Source organism: Micropterus dolomieu, linkage group LG23 (genome assembly GCF_021292245.1).
Source record: "Micropterus dolomieu isolate WLL.071019.BEF.003 ecotype Adirondacks linkage group LG23, ASM2129224v1, whole genome shotgun sequence".
In the NCBI taxonomy this organism is placed as follows: domain Eukaryota; kingdom Metazoa; phylum Chordata; class Actinopteri; order Centrarchiformes; family Centrarchidae; genus Micropterus; species Micropterus dolomieu.
In genome coordinates this window covers 27484601-27496807 of record NC_060172.1, presented here as the reverse complement: position 1 = coordinate 27496807, position 12207 = coordinate 27484601, and positions in this window count along the sequence as shown.

The following is a 12207-nucleotide window of genomic DNA, read 5'->3' as shown; positions in this document are numbered from 1 at the left end:
AATTCATGATTAAAATGATAACAGTGCTCAAAAAACAAGATCAAAACAAGAGCAAGGAAGCAATTAGTGTATTAAAAAATGATGGTGATTGTGATGATAATGATAAGATCAGGATTTCAGAATTCCATAAGGCGAATGTGATGTAAATAAGTTCACAAGAGAGTTACCGCTTGCATAAGCATCACATAAAATAAAATAAAATACAATAAAGCAACTATTCATCCTGGGAAGATGAGCCATAAGATAGGGTCAGATAGGGTCAAAACACCTGAGCAATATTTGCACCAACAAGCCAAAAGATAATTCTCAGTGAAGTGAATGAGTGAATGAGTGAGAGAGTGAGCGTCACCCTCTTTCAAGCCTCTCTTCTCTACCAGGTGACCACTTATTATTGCACTAGCTCGTTAAAGGCTACAAATGAACACCTGGGCCGTGTTTGAAATCCAGGGTGGCTCTGAAATCGAGTCGCCCGAAAAAAGGAGCCGTAGTGTGTACTTCGCTCAGCACCTGCTGTCAGCATAAAGCCAGGATTGAAGGCAAACATCAAAGCCAGAGGAGCCTCTGAGCTGGAGCACTTGTTATTCTGAGGATGTCTCACAGCTTATCCACTCACTGGCTTTATCAAATCACCTTGGAAGAATCGCCCCCCCAAAAATTGTAGTTGTCTGAGTGAATGTCTTGGTGTGATTGTGTTTTAACCCCTGTGTGTGGATGTCTTCTACAGTATGCCTGCACAGTATGAGTCTGTGTGTGAATGAGCGCCCCATACAGGGGATGGATAGAGATACTGTGGGTAACCTCTACCACGTCCTTCAGACAGGACACGACATTGTATCTTTGATACGTCTGTGTCTGCGAATGGGTGATACGTGGGGGAACATCCGCCTCGTGCACCAATTCCACTGACTTTAGAGAGTTGTGTACATTTCAAAACAACAGGGAGGAGGAGCTCTGGGCACTGCCATGGGGACTGAACCCACAAAAATGTACATCATTAATTAAATTTGTTGTTTAGGTGCAATCAGCTCACGTTTCATGTGATTCGCACTGGGTCTCTTAATCAGATATAAGTTTAGAAAATATGTCATGACCTGATACAAGCTGAGGCTTCTAAATGGGAGCTGTCATGGCATTGGTTGTTGTCACGTAAATGGCCGGCTGCTGTTGGGTGCTGTCTGCTCTGGTAACCCACTGGGGGACAGAGATGTCACCACAATGTTCAGTCAAAGTGCACGGATACCACCAACATACACAGACAGCATTAAGTCCCTTGCTATATCAGGAAGAGCAACGTTAGAGAGAGGTTGAAGACAAACTGTGAAAATGCTCATTATACGGCCCCTGAAAATGACAGATAATTAATTGTAACTAATTGTAATGGCAACATAATGTGAAGAAGGGTTACAGAATGTGAAACGGTGGGTTTATGAATGTGCTGTATTGAGGGTGAGAGTAAGTCTGAAATAGGGTGTTGAATTGCAAAGTGGTCAGCGTATGGAGGCAGTTTTTAGAGAAAGTGAAGGTGTATTCTTGAGGAATGTTGATATGATAATTCATGTAAGACAAAGAGGCATGTAAGGCACTGTGAGCTATTTATGACAGGGGGTCTATGGAGGAAAATTGTCAGAGGGCTTTGCATTTTTTTCATTAAAGTTTTCATTTTCTGGGCTTTCCCACGGAGAATATCATTCAGTTCAAATTTGGATATTTTGTCCTTGCTGCAGATTTTACGTTGTAGACTTACAAATCTCTATTTCTAACAAGCCAACGCTCCCTCTCTCTGGTGAATTAGGCGCAGCCTAGTATGGCTTCTAACAACATTAGCATTACTAACTACTATATGACATCAAAGTGTGCACAGCAGGTAGTATACAATGCTATAGGCTTATTTTAGCTGTCAGTACTCCTACAGTTTTCAATATTTATGCATTCCATCTGGGAGCTTCTTCATGACAGTTTGCTTTTCAAAGTTGATCATGAGTCCGTTCTATATAGGGAAAGCACTTGGAGGTGTGAAGCAGTGACTGACAGACAGCAAAGGAATCTTGTGTATATTTTTCTCTTATCTAGTCTATAAAGTAGTGCTTGCAAATAAATTAATTTCATTATTGCTTAATGGGTTTGCCTACAAAATGTTAGAAAATGGTGAAAAATGCCTGGTATAGTTTCCAAAAGCCTAAAAAGAAGGTATCATCACAGCAATGTTTCGGGGGCATTTTGCTCGAATAATGACAAAAAACAATGAATCTATCGCTAAAACAATTTTTTGATAAATTGTTGCAGCTGTGCATTACAGGACATAAAACTAATAGAATTAACCCTCACCATGGCTTCTGTCACTTAATGCAATATCCAAATCCTCCATAGATTTCTCTCCAAAAAAGCAACCAGTCCTTACTATCATAACATTGAAGAACAGTGAGTTGTCCGACGGGGATACTGCAAGTAGACAGACAAAAACAGAGAATGTTAAGTAGTCTGATGTGTGTTAATGTGAAGTGAAGAACGAAATCAAATGTAAGACAGGAAGATTGAAGCAGAGCAGTAAGCTTTTATGAGGACAGTGAAGTAAAGTGTGTTGAGAGCTTCAGAGAGAAGTGCAATGAAGGCGACGGAAGGTAGGATTCTGGTCATGCAGCTGTTAAGTGAAACTAGTTCTGCTCTTGAATATAAAATTTCTGGTAGAAAATGCTCACGTGAGGTTGAAAGAAAAAGCTAGCCATACAAGAGCTATTAAGAGGGTCTTTGTCATTGTAGTTTGAAGAAGTAAGAGAGTGTTCTGTTTTCCCATTGAGAATACATTAATCTTACAAAGCCACCAGCGAGGTGGTAACATATAACATAAAAATACCAATATAGTTTGTGTGCCCACACATGAGAGATTTAAAGTCATAATACCTTTCCTACACACATCTCCTTAACTGCAGCCTACAGTAGCTACAGTCTTTAACTTTCCTTTCAACACTATGTTGCTTGTGTAGCTGAATACTTACAGTCTGTTTAAGGAATGCATTCCTGTGTGTGTGTGTGTGTGTGTGTGTGTGTGTGTGTATGTGTGTGTGTGTGTGTGTATCTATGATTAAGAGTAAGGTAAGACAAGACAGAGAAGCAACACGAACGGAGAGAACAGCCACCCTGAGGTGGGTGCAAAAAATGTCCCCCAAGGTCTTCCCCAAGACAGCAAAATCCATTTGTTCATAATGAACTCGGAGGGCTGTTGTTCGACTTCTACCTGTAAACTCGACAAAGAACTCAGCTGGATGACAACAGAAGGATCCTCTACACTGGGCCTGACAAAGGGTGTGCGCCTCAGCAGCCATACTGTCCTTTGGGACACAAATCTGCTAAAGGTAGCACAGGCGCCTAACATAAAGCACGCCCCCAAACTTGGCCTACTAAAAGTCAGCGGAGAACTACAGGCACGTTGCACCTTACATGCTCTGGGCATCGCTTGAAATAATTAATAGTACTACTCGGTGTCTTAGGAGGTTCAAAAGAGATTAAAACAAACAAACAAACAAACAAACAGGGAATCCCTCTACTTCATCAAAGGTAGGGGGAACAACAGGTAATAATGAATATTAAACTGAAGCTAAGTCATCACCAATGTTTGAACAGTGCAGTTACGAATTAAAGCATTTATCGAACTGTGTGATAACTACCAACATCCAGGGAAACCTCTGATTTGAAGTGTAAGGACCAACAAGGTATTTTAATTACACAGAGTGCAGTATAACAATACCAGGTTATATTAGTATAATTTAATATGTGGAACATCAGACCATTGCAAGCTATGCATCTTTTGATTTCCAGAACTGACAGTGTTTTTAATTGAGGTGGCAAAAATGTAGACATTTCTAACGATGCTCTGGTACTTTTGTGAAGGACGGCCGAATGAGCCAACTTAAAAGCAGACCCTCGTGATCAAACAAGAAGCTCATACTATTATATTCTCATATGCTGCAGTTATCTGCAGTCGGTGTCCCAAATGCTGCTGTGCCAACGTGTTCTAACCAATATGCATACTGAAATGTGTACCGTGCAGTTTGTCAATTTGTGGGGAGAATCTGTGTATAACTGGCTCCCTCTCATGGAAGCAACTGGTCGCTAAAAGGTAACACTGTTAATGAGAGTCACAAAGAAACACTGTTTGGTTTGCAGGCATCATTTCTAAACATCAATCCACTCTCACTCAAAGTGGCTTTACAGTGCTGATAGAACACATTTTTCACATACAATTTAACAGTGTACTGATTTACTGTTTGTTTGATTTCCTACAATTTATGATGAGGTTCAGTGGATTACATCATGCTGTAATGTGATGATAACACATGCATAAAGGCTTCCTAATGTGGTTATGATGCCTTGTTATGCTTGATGTGCAACGCTTCCAAACAGCCTTGCACTGGGCTGTTGCTCTCCTACTGAATTGTTTTATTTATTACAGATAAAATTACACAGTTTAGTTACTGATGGTCCACGACAGTATTCCGTACAGAAGAAATGTATCCAGTGAAGACAGAATTTGATAAACAAAACAAAGTTCAACATTATGTTGTTGTTCTTTCTTTTGCAAAAACTTTTATTTCTTGCAAAACCCAAGTGAGGTTTATAAACTATGGATCTTTTTTTGGAAGTCTTTGTGGCAACCCCATCAAATATTTAATATAAATCAATCAAATCTAAATTATGGTACAAAATGGGTGTGTGCCATGCTCACTGTTCCTAAGCATTAAATATTGGGAGAATACTTGCCTTGGCAGCAACACTGTGTTTGAATATTCCTGATTAAATCAGCATTCATACTAAAGGGCCCAACGCAAAAGCCATTTATTTTGTACTTGTAGAGTACTTTTGCTGGTGCAGCATCATATTTGTCCTGTTTAAGTAAGTGGCCTCTTTGAGGAATGCTAAAAATGTGAAGGATGTAAAATGTTCCCTGTGATCTCTATTGAACTTAGCAGCATGCTTCCAGACAACAAAACCTGTCTGGATTTCCAAACTGTACGGAATGCTGCCAGTTTACATGTATGTTGTGTCGATAATACAAATAGTGTATAAACTGATGTACTGTCAGGTAAAGTTTTTTCAGATATATACTTAAATAGTCGGTGTTGATGATTTTTTTTTTTGTCTTTCAGTTGTTCTACCTTGTCATGTTTTCTTTATAATGCACACTCCTCAGAAGGAGGAAGAGCTGTTGTTGCTGTCCAGGTGGTCTTACCTATTTGGTGTGTTTTTGTCTTTGTTCGGTGCTTTTGTATCCACACTGATGTGTCCCCTGAGTGAACTTCACCCAAACTGAATCCCACTGTGCGACTGAGTTGTGTGTTTGTGAAAGATGCAGTGCATTCAAGTGAAAACGGCATATAACAACTCTTAAAGCCAACATGTGTCCTGTCATACAAAGCAATGACCTTGGTGGATCTCAGAGTTACGCTCACGCACGTCTTCCAGAAAGTTCCTGCAGCCTCTCTCCCCCTACTCCTATGGACTCTAGGTTTAACTCTAATCTTCTCGTCTTCCCAAAAAACTGACAATGAAAAAAAACAAGATTAAAAGAAAAAAAGAAAAAAAGCCATAACTAAAAATGGGCCTTGGCACTTATTAACCACAGAGAGAAGGCCTGAATCCTCAGGCACCTCCTGAGTGTTACCAGGGATTTAGACACATGTTGGACTCCTCCTTACAATAAGAGCCAAAGCAGGCAGCAGGAACGTACTGGCTTTTTTGACCACTTTCGGGAAGCAGCAAACAGGAATAATAACGACCAGCAATATGCAATGAGAACTACCAGCCTGCACTCAAGGAAGGGAAACAAATTCACCAGGCTAACAAACTACAATCAGGATTTGCAGGCTACACCGACAATCAGTGGTCTGCAATAATAACTGCTAATTGTCCAGACTGACAGGGGAATGAATCTTCCTTTGCAAAGCATGCATACGTCACTGTTCTTTGGCTCATGAGGGATGACTCCCTCTCAGTATCTACAGACACAAGCCCTCGATTCACCCTCTCTCCATGTTTGTCATCAGACCTGTGTACATTTCTACAATAACTCCTACATGAATTGAAAGGAGATGTCTTATTCTGGAATATTATTCAATAAAATAACATATATTTGTATGATTGTACGCAGTGCCCTTTGATGTTTTGTCTTCTCTTTCCCCATTTCCTTATAAAAACTTCTAAAACGCTGTATTACTTTATTCACGATCAAGGCGCTGTAGGTTATCTGCATACCAGTATGTGTCCTCCTTCTATTTGCCCTTGCGGCCAATGAGTGGCATGCTTTAATAAATGAATTGTCTGGACCATATAACATCACAAAAAATAAATATATTTAAATAGGCAAATATACTGAACAAATTTATAAAACGCAACATTTGTTTTTGCCCCCATTCATCATGAGCTGAACTCAAAGATCTAAGACTTTCTCTATGTACATAAAAGGCCTATTTCTCTCAAATACTGTTCACAAATCTGTCAAAATCTGTGTTCTCCTTTGCCGAGATAATCCATCCCCCTCACAGGTGTGGCATATCAAGATGCTGATCAGGTGTGCCTTATGTCACGTTCGAGACCGGTCGGAACTGGGATATTTCCCAGTTGAAACTTCTGACTTCCGACCTCAAAGCGTTCCAGGTGCATGGTGGTGCATGACGCCGAAAGTGAACGAAAACCATGGCTGACCGTGACAAAGCCACACGAAAATGTGCAGTTGCATGCTGACTTCAGGAATGTCCACCAGAGCTGTTGCCCGTGAACTGAATGTTCATTCCTCTACTATAAGCTGTTTCTTCCTATATATCTCCTAAAGGGAGTGTGGAATTCGCTATGAGATGGCTTGTTTTTTTGGAGTGGTGGCTATTGAGTGCTTATATACATTATCTCCAGGTTTTTGTACTCTTACTCAAAAAACATTACCAATGTTCCCAAAAAATCTGCCTGTGCTTACTGCCAAAATCATATTTATTAAAATGATAAACAAATTTATAAACTTTCAGTGAACATACTCATGTTCACACAGCTCCTTTCAACATGTAGTGTATTTGATAATCAGTCTAATTCAAATTAGTCCTCTGGATAAATAACAGTAACACTAATATCTCAAGACTGTATGTAATCTCATAAAGCTACACCACAGATAATAATAGGCCTACAATAAAACCAAATCACTGAGAGGGCCCACATGCCACAAATACAGCATCTATAGTCTACTTAAAAATAAATAAATGCCTGAATTATTGAGTTTTGTGCAATGTAAACCTGAGATTGGTCTGCTTTCACATACAACTACAGCAGAAACACAAACGTCAGCTTTTCTAATGTCCACTTCATCTCAGAGTTGGATGTGGTTGTGATCAACCCCAGATGCAGAATACAGAGGCCACATCAGAGGCCAGGCATCCCAGGGGATGCCCTGCAACACCCAACACTAGTAGCCTGTATGAAACCCATGCTGTTTCCTAACAAAAACATAACATACTGTAGTTTCACTCATGAACAACACTTTCATCAATTGTGATAAAATATCAGCTGCAGTGGAAAATGGAAGGAGACAGAGCAACTTGCTCTAAGCATATCAATCAATCAAACAGTCGGTTTTTGGCGATTTTCTCAGATAAGACAATGCTTTTAACCTACAAACCATCCATCTCTGTCAAACGTCAATGATATCTGGCAACTTCAAGTTATACACTTACAGTAAATTATACAAACAAAACAAGAGTGGCAAATACTTGGCCACACAACTTGTTGCACTGCTAATAAAACGAGCAATCTTCAAATATTAGCACCAGTGGCAGAGCAAGCTGTCTTACCTTAAACCAGGTGTTTGTCCTTTGCATTCTTCTGTAAGAAGTTTCCCGCCACAGCAATAAATTCCAAAGCTTTCAAGACGGTGTAACCTTACTAGCGGAATTTCAGCTACGCTAGCTTGTTTCACAGGTTCCTTATTTAAGGTCATTGTTAATGGCAGAGCTAGCTAAAATTAAGCTAGTATCAGCTCTAAAATCGCGTCAATGTGTGAGGCCCTTGACATATTTATTCCCACTACCTCCTCAGTTTTCCTCAGAGTTTGTGGTTGAATATCATCCTCGTAGGCTATTGTTGTGGCTATCTGTTTCTTCCTTTGCTTCTTTCTCTGCAGCAAAGAGAAACCTAACTAAACCACCAATTTCGGTTTAGTTAGCCATCTGCAATCTGCCTTACAAGAAGATACAACATATTGTATAAAAAAGGCTAAGCAGCATCAGGGTACTTCAGGCTTTGCCAGGCTTTGTGATGGTGTTACTCTCAATGGTGTAGACCTGGTTATCCTTGGTGATTATAAAATGTCGTCTTTGTTGTTGTTTAGTTATTTAATACAGAGCCTCTATTAGTCAAGCTTTTGGCAATGTGCAAGCATCATTTGCCATCTAACTCTGTACATCCAATATGTAGGCTAGACAACTAATCTCTGTACAGAGAAGCTATTTCTCAAAATTAAAATTTTGGTTTAGTCTGAAATTGGTCCCAGTAAGGTTAGAGTTAATGTTATGTATTTATTTATTGCTAAATGTTAATTGGGATATCAGTTTGACACAGCATGCCCTGTTGCTACAGTGCATGTTATTACAGCAGGCTTTGTCAGGACAACTGATTTGGGGCAATTTGTTTTTGCCATTTGTGTTTTTCTTGTTGTCTTTTAAGTAATTGTAACACGGCCCTGATTGATTAGCCTTGGTTGAGAGGGACACAGCATGGACCTAAGGGTGTTAGGGATGCGGAGGGGGGGACTGAGGCAAAAGTCTGCTTAGGGGGCAGCCTCATCCTCTTACTTTTTGGTTTTGCACTGTTTTTGCATGACCATAACCAAGAAACTGACCGCTTAGGAAGATTTCTAACTAACGACGACGAGCATCACCAACCGGAACTACTCTACTTAGGACACTAGAGCCCTACAAAGAGAGTGGTGACCGAGTGTACCATTAGATCTACACTCCTGCAGGACTTACATATCAAAAGGTGCATAACCAGAGCTGTTAGTCAGTTTTAACAAAGCTGGGCTAGCACTTTCTCTCTACTTCCAGTCTTTAAGCCAAGTTCGATTAAACATATCTGTATCTCTGTAATTGAAAGCAATAATTTGTAATGTTTCTCAACATGCTCAAAACCATGGAGATGAGGGAAGACTTTGGAAACGTTTGAACTTATGTATTAAAACACAGATAGGCCATCTGTCAGGTAATTCCATGTTAAGCACAACACATACATGCAGCATATAAGGCAAATTGCGATTTTATATGAAAAAGCCCAGGCAATATACCGTGTTCATCTAGTCTGAGATTAACAAACTAACATCTGTCTGATCTACTGAAGAGTCATCTGTCTTTTTAAAGAACTAAGATAATTTAACCGATATGTATCAGATGGATTACTTACTTCTTGTTCACAACTAGTCAATTAGACATTACAATCTCTCAGTGATAACCATGGTAAATGGATAATGCCTCATGTCCCACAGACTGGGATAATTAAGTTACATGTCATAGCTGAAGTAGAGCAGCATCTGATCTGGCAGATTATTGTGTGCTCTGGGCTGTCATTGACTTTCACAACGAGTTCCCCTTTGAGACGTGACCTCAGTCAGGGTCAGACAGCCCTCTTTCCTCCTCTGATCTTCCTTGTGCTTTACTGGGGCATCTCAAATCTCATGGAAGCATGACTCGTGCATTTATAGAAGATTATTCTCAGTAAACCCACACAGAGAGAAGCAGTCTGTGCTCAGACTGACTGGAGCTTTATATTTCTTAATGCAGCAAATAAGGATTAAGGCATTAAACCAAATATAGTTCTCACGATAGCTGAAGGAACCAATTACCCTCAGTATGCGCATGTTTCCATTACGGGCATCTACATGCTAAATTTGAACAAACATGGGAAAATCGCAACCTTGGAGGTTTTATGTGCGTATGTTGCATTGAATTATGCTTTTCCCAAGTACTGAATGCTAGTGTTCTTTTATTGATATTATTATCAGTAACACAGTGTCAGATGGATAGAAAACAATCACGAAATGATTAACAAAGTCCCCAGAAGTGCATGTGGTGAGGGTAATAAACAGAAAATGCTGAAGCAAAATATATCAGTGAAAAATTGTAATACAAAGACAAATTACATTTGAGATACTAAATTGAAGCCATTTGGCATTTCATTACACTATATTTTCAACAGACAGTACAGAAACAAATGTCACAATGAAAAATAACATCATATATAACTATATTTTTTAATAAAATGTGCCTTACAGTGCCATTATCTATAAATGGAAAGAATGAGGCCCTGAGCTTCACTGTTTTTTTCTGCTTTGCTGCAACATAAGTAAAAGATCATTCCAAGCTATTGCTCCACTTCTCAGATACAGCTTCAACCAAGCCATTATACATATTATAGTTACATTTTAATTAATTACATGTCAATATGGATATAATTCAAACACTTCTAACTATAAGATCATTGTTGATTGTGTGTCATAGCTGACATAACATTATGACCACTGACAGGTGAAGGGAATAACAAAGATCAGTAGATCAGTGGGTGGGATATATTAGGCAGCAAATTAACTTTTTGTCATCAGAGTTCATGTGTTAGAAGCAGGAAAAATGGGAAACCGTAAGGATTTGAGCAAGTTCCAAACTGTGATGGCTAGACGACTGGGTCAGGGCATCTCCAGAACTGCAGCTTCTGTGGGGGTGGTCATGGGTGGCATCACTTGGATGGGGGAGTGTGTGTGTGTCCCTTACTGGGGTGATCACAGGCACCAGGATGCACTATGGGAAGAAGGCATGCCGACGGATGCAGTGTGATGCTTCGGGCAATGTTCTGCTTGAAAACCTTGGGTCCTGCCATGTATGTGGATGTTACTTTGACACGTACCATCTATACGTTTAGCATTGATGCAGACCATCTACACCCTTTCATGGTATTGAGCTTGATGGGCCTGATGGCAGTGGCCTCTTTCAGTAGGATAATGTGCCCTGCCACAAAGCAAAAATGATTCAGGAATGATTTGAGGAACACAACACAACAAGTTCAAGGTGTTGACTTGGCCTTCAAATTCCATTTCAATCCAATCGAGCATCTGTGGGATGTGCTGAACAAACAGGTCATGGAAGCCCCACATCTGCTGCTAAAGTCTTGGTGCCAGATACCACAGTACACCTTCAGAGGTCTAGTGGAGTCCTTGCCTCGATAGCTCAGGCTGTTTTGGAGGCAAAAGGGGGACCTACACAATATTAGCAGGTGGTCATAATGTTGTGCAAGCGACAACTGTTTTATCCACCACTGTCCCTCATGTGTGAATTGAGAATGACTGAGAGGACAGCCTTTGTATTGTCTTTGTCTTTTCACAATTTTCACAATTTTGTCATATTTGCTAATGTAATAAAAATAAAACAGGAAAGTTAGGAAATTTAACTAAAGAACCTCAATTTCTTCCTCTTTTCTGGAGTATTATTTTTATACGTCACTATACATGACCCCACAACAAAGTCATAATTTTGTAACTCATGAACTGTTTCTTTGTTATGGCGCTCCTGTACAAAGAAAACTGGGAATCACTATTTGTGTAAAATTGATAGTTAATTTTTCAATTTTTCCAAATATTTCAAACATTCAATATTTATGCACTGTTAATAGATAGTAGGAGTGTATTCTGGGAATACATCTCCGCAATTAACCAACTGTTTCTACATAAACAAAAATACAGTGAGTTTATTAGATACTTTGAGAAATCTACTTAAAATTGTTCTCAAGCATGGTCATCTAAACATAAAGCAAGAAAGGCTGTTTACAGCTTTGTTTTATATTCACAGAAACCATCAGATGGCAGCATAGAGTTTTTTTCATCTAGCCTTGTGGAACCTTTTGTCCTACAGCCTGTTCCCTAGAGTAATGGTGCAACATGCACACTCAGGGTAAAAGGATTACAGTAAGTTATTACGGTAACATCAGCACACAAGTGTCAAATAGTTAAATCCTAATTGGAAAACATCTGATCAGAGAGAAGAAAAAGTGCTTCTCCACCCAAAAGTATGACTCAAAATATCAAAGGAATTTTGGGGAAAGATGTTCAGGCAGGTAATAACTTTACCTTGATCTCATTAGTTGCTGGGGAAGAACTTCTTAATAGTGTAATTTTATGAAATTGCCCGCAGATAT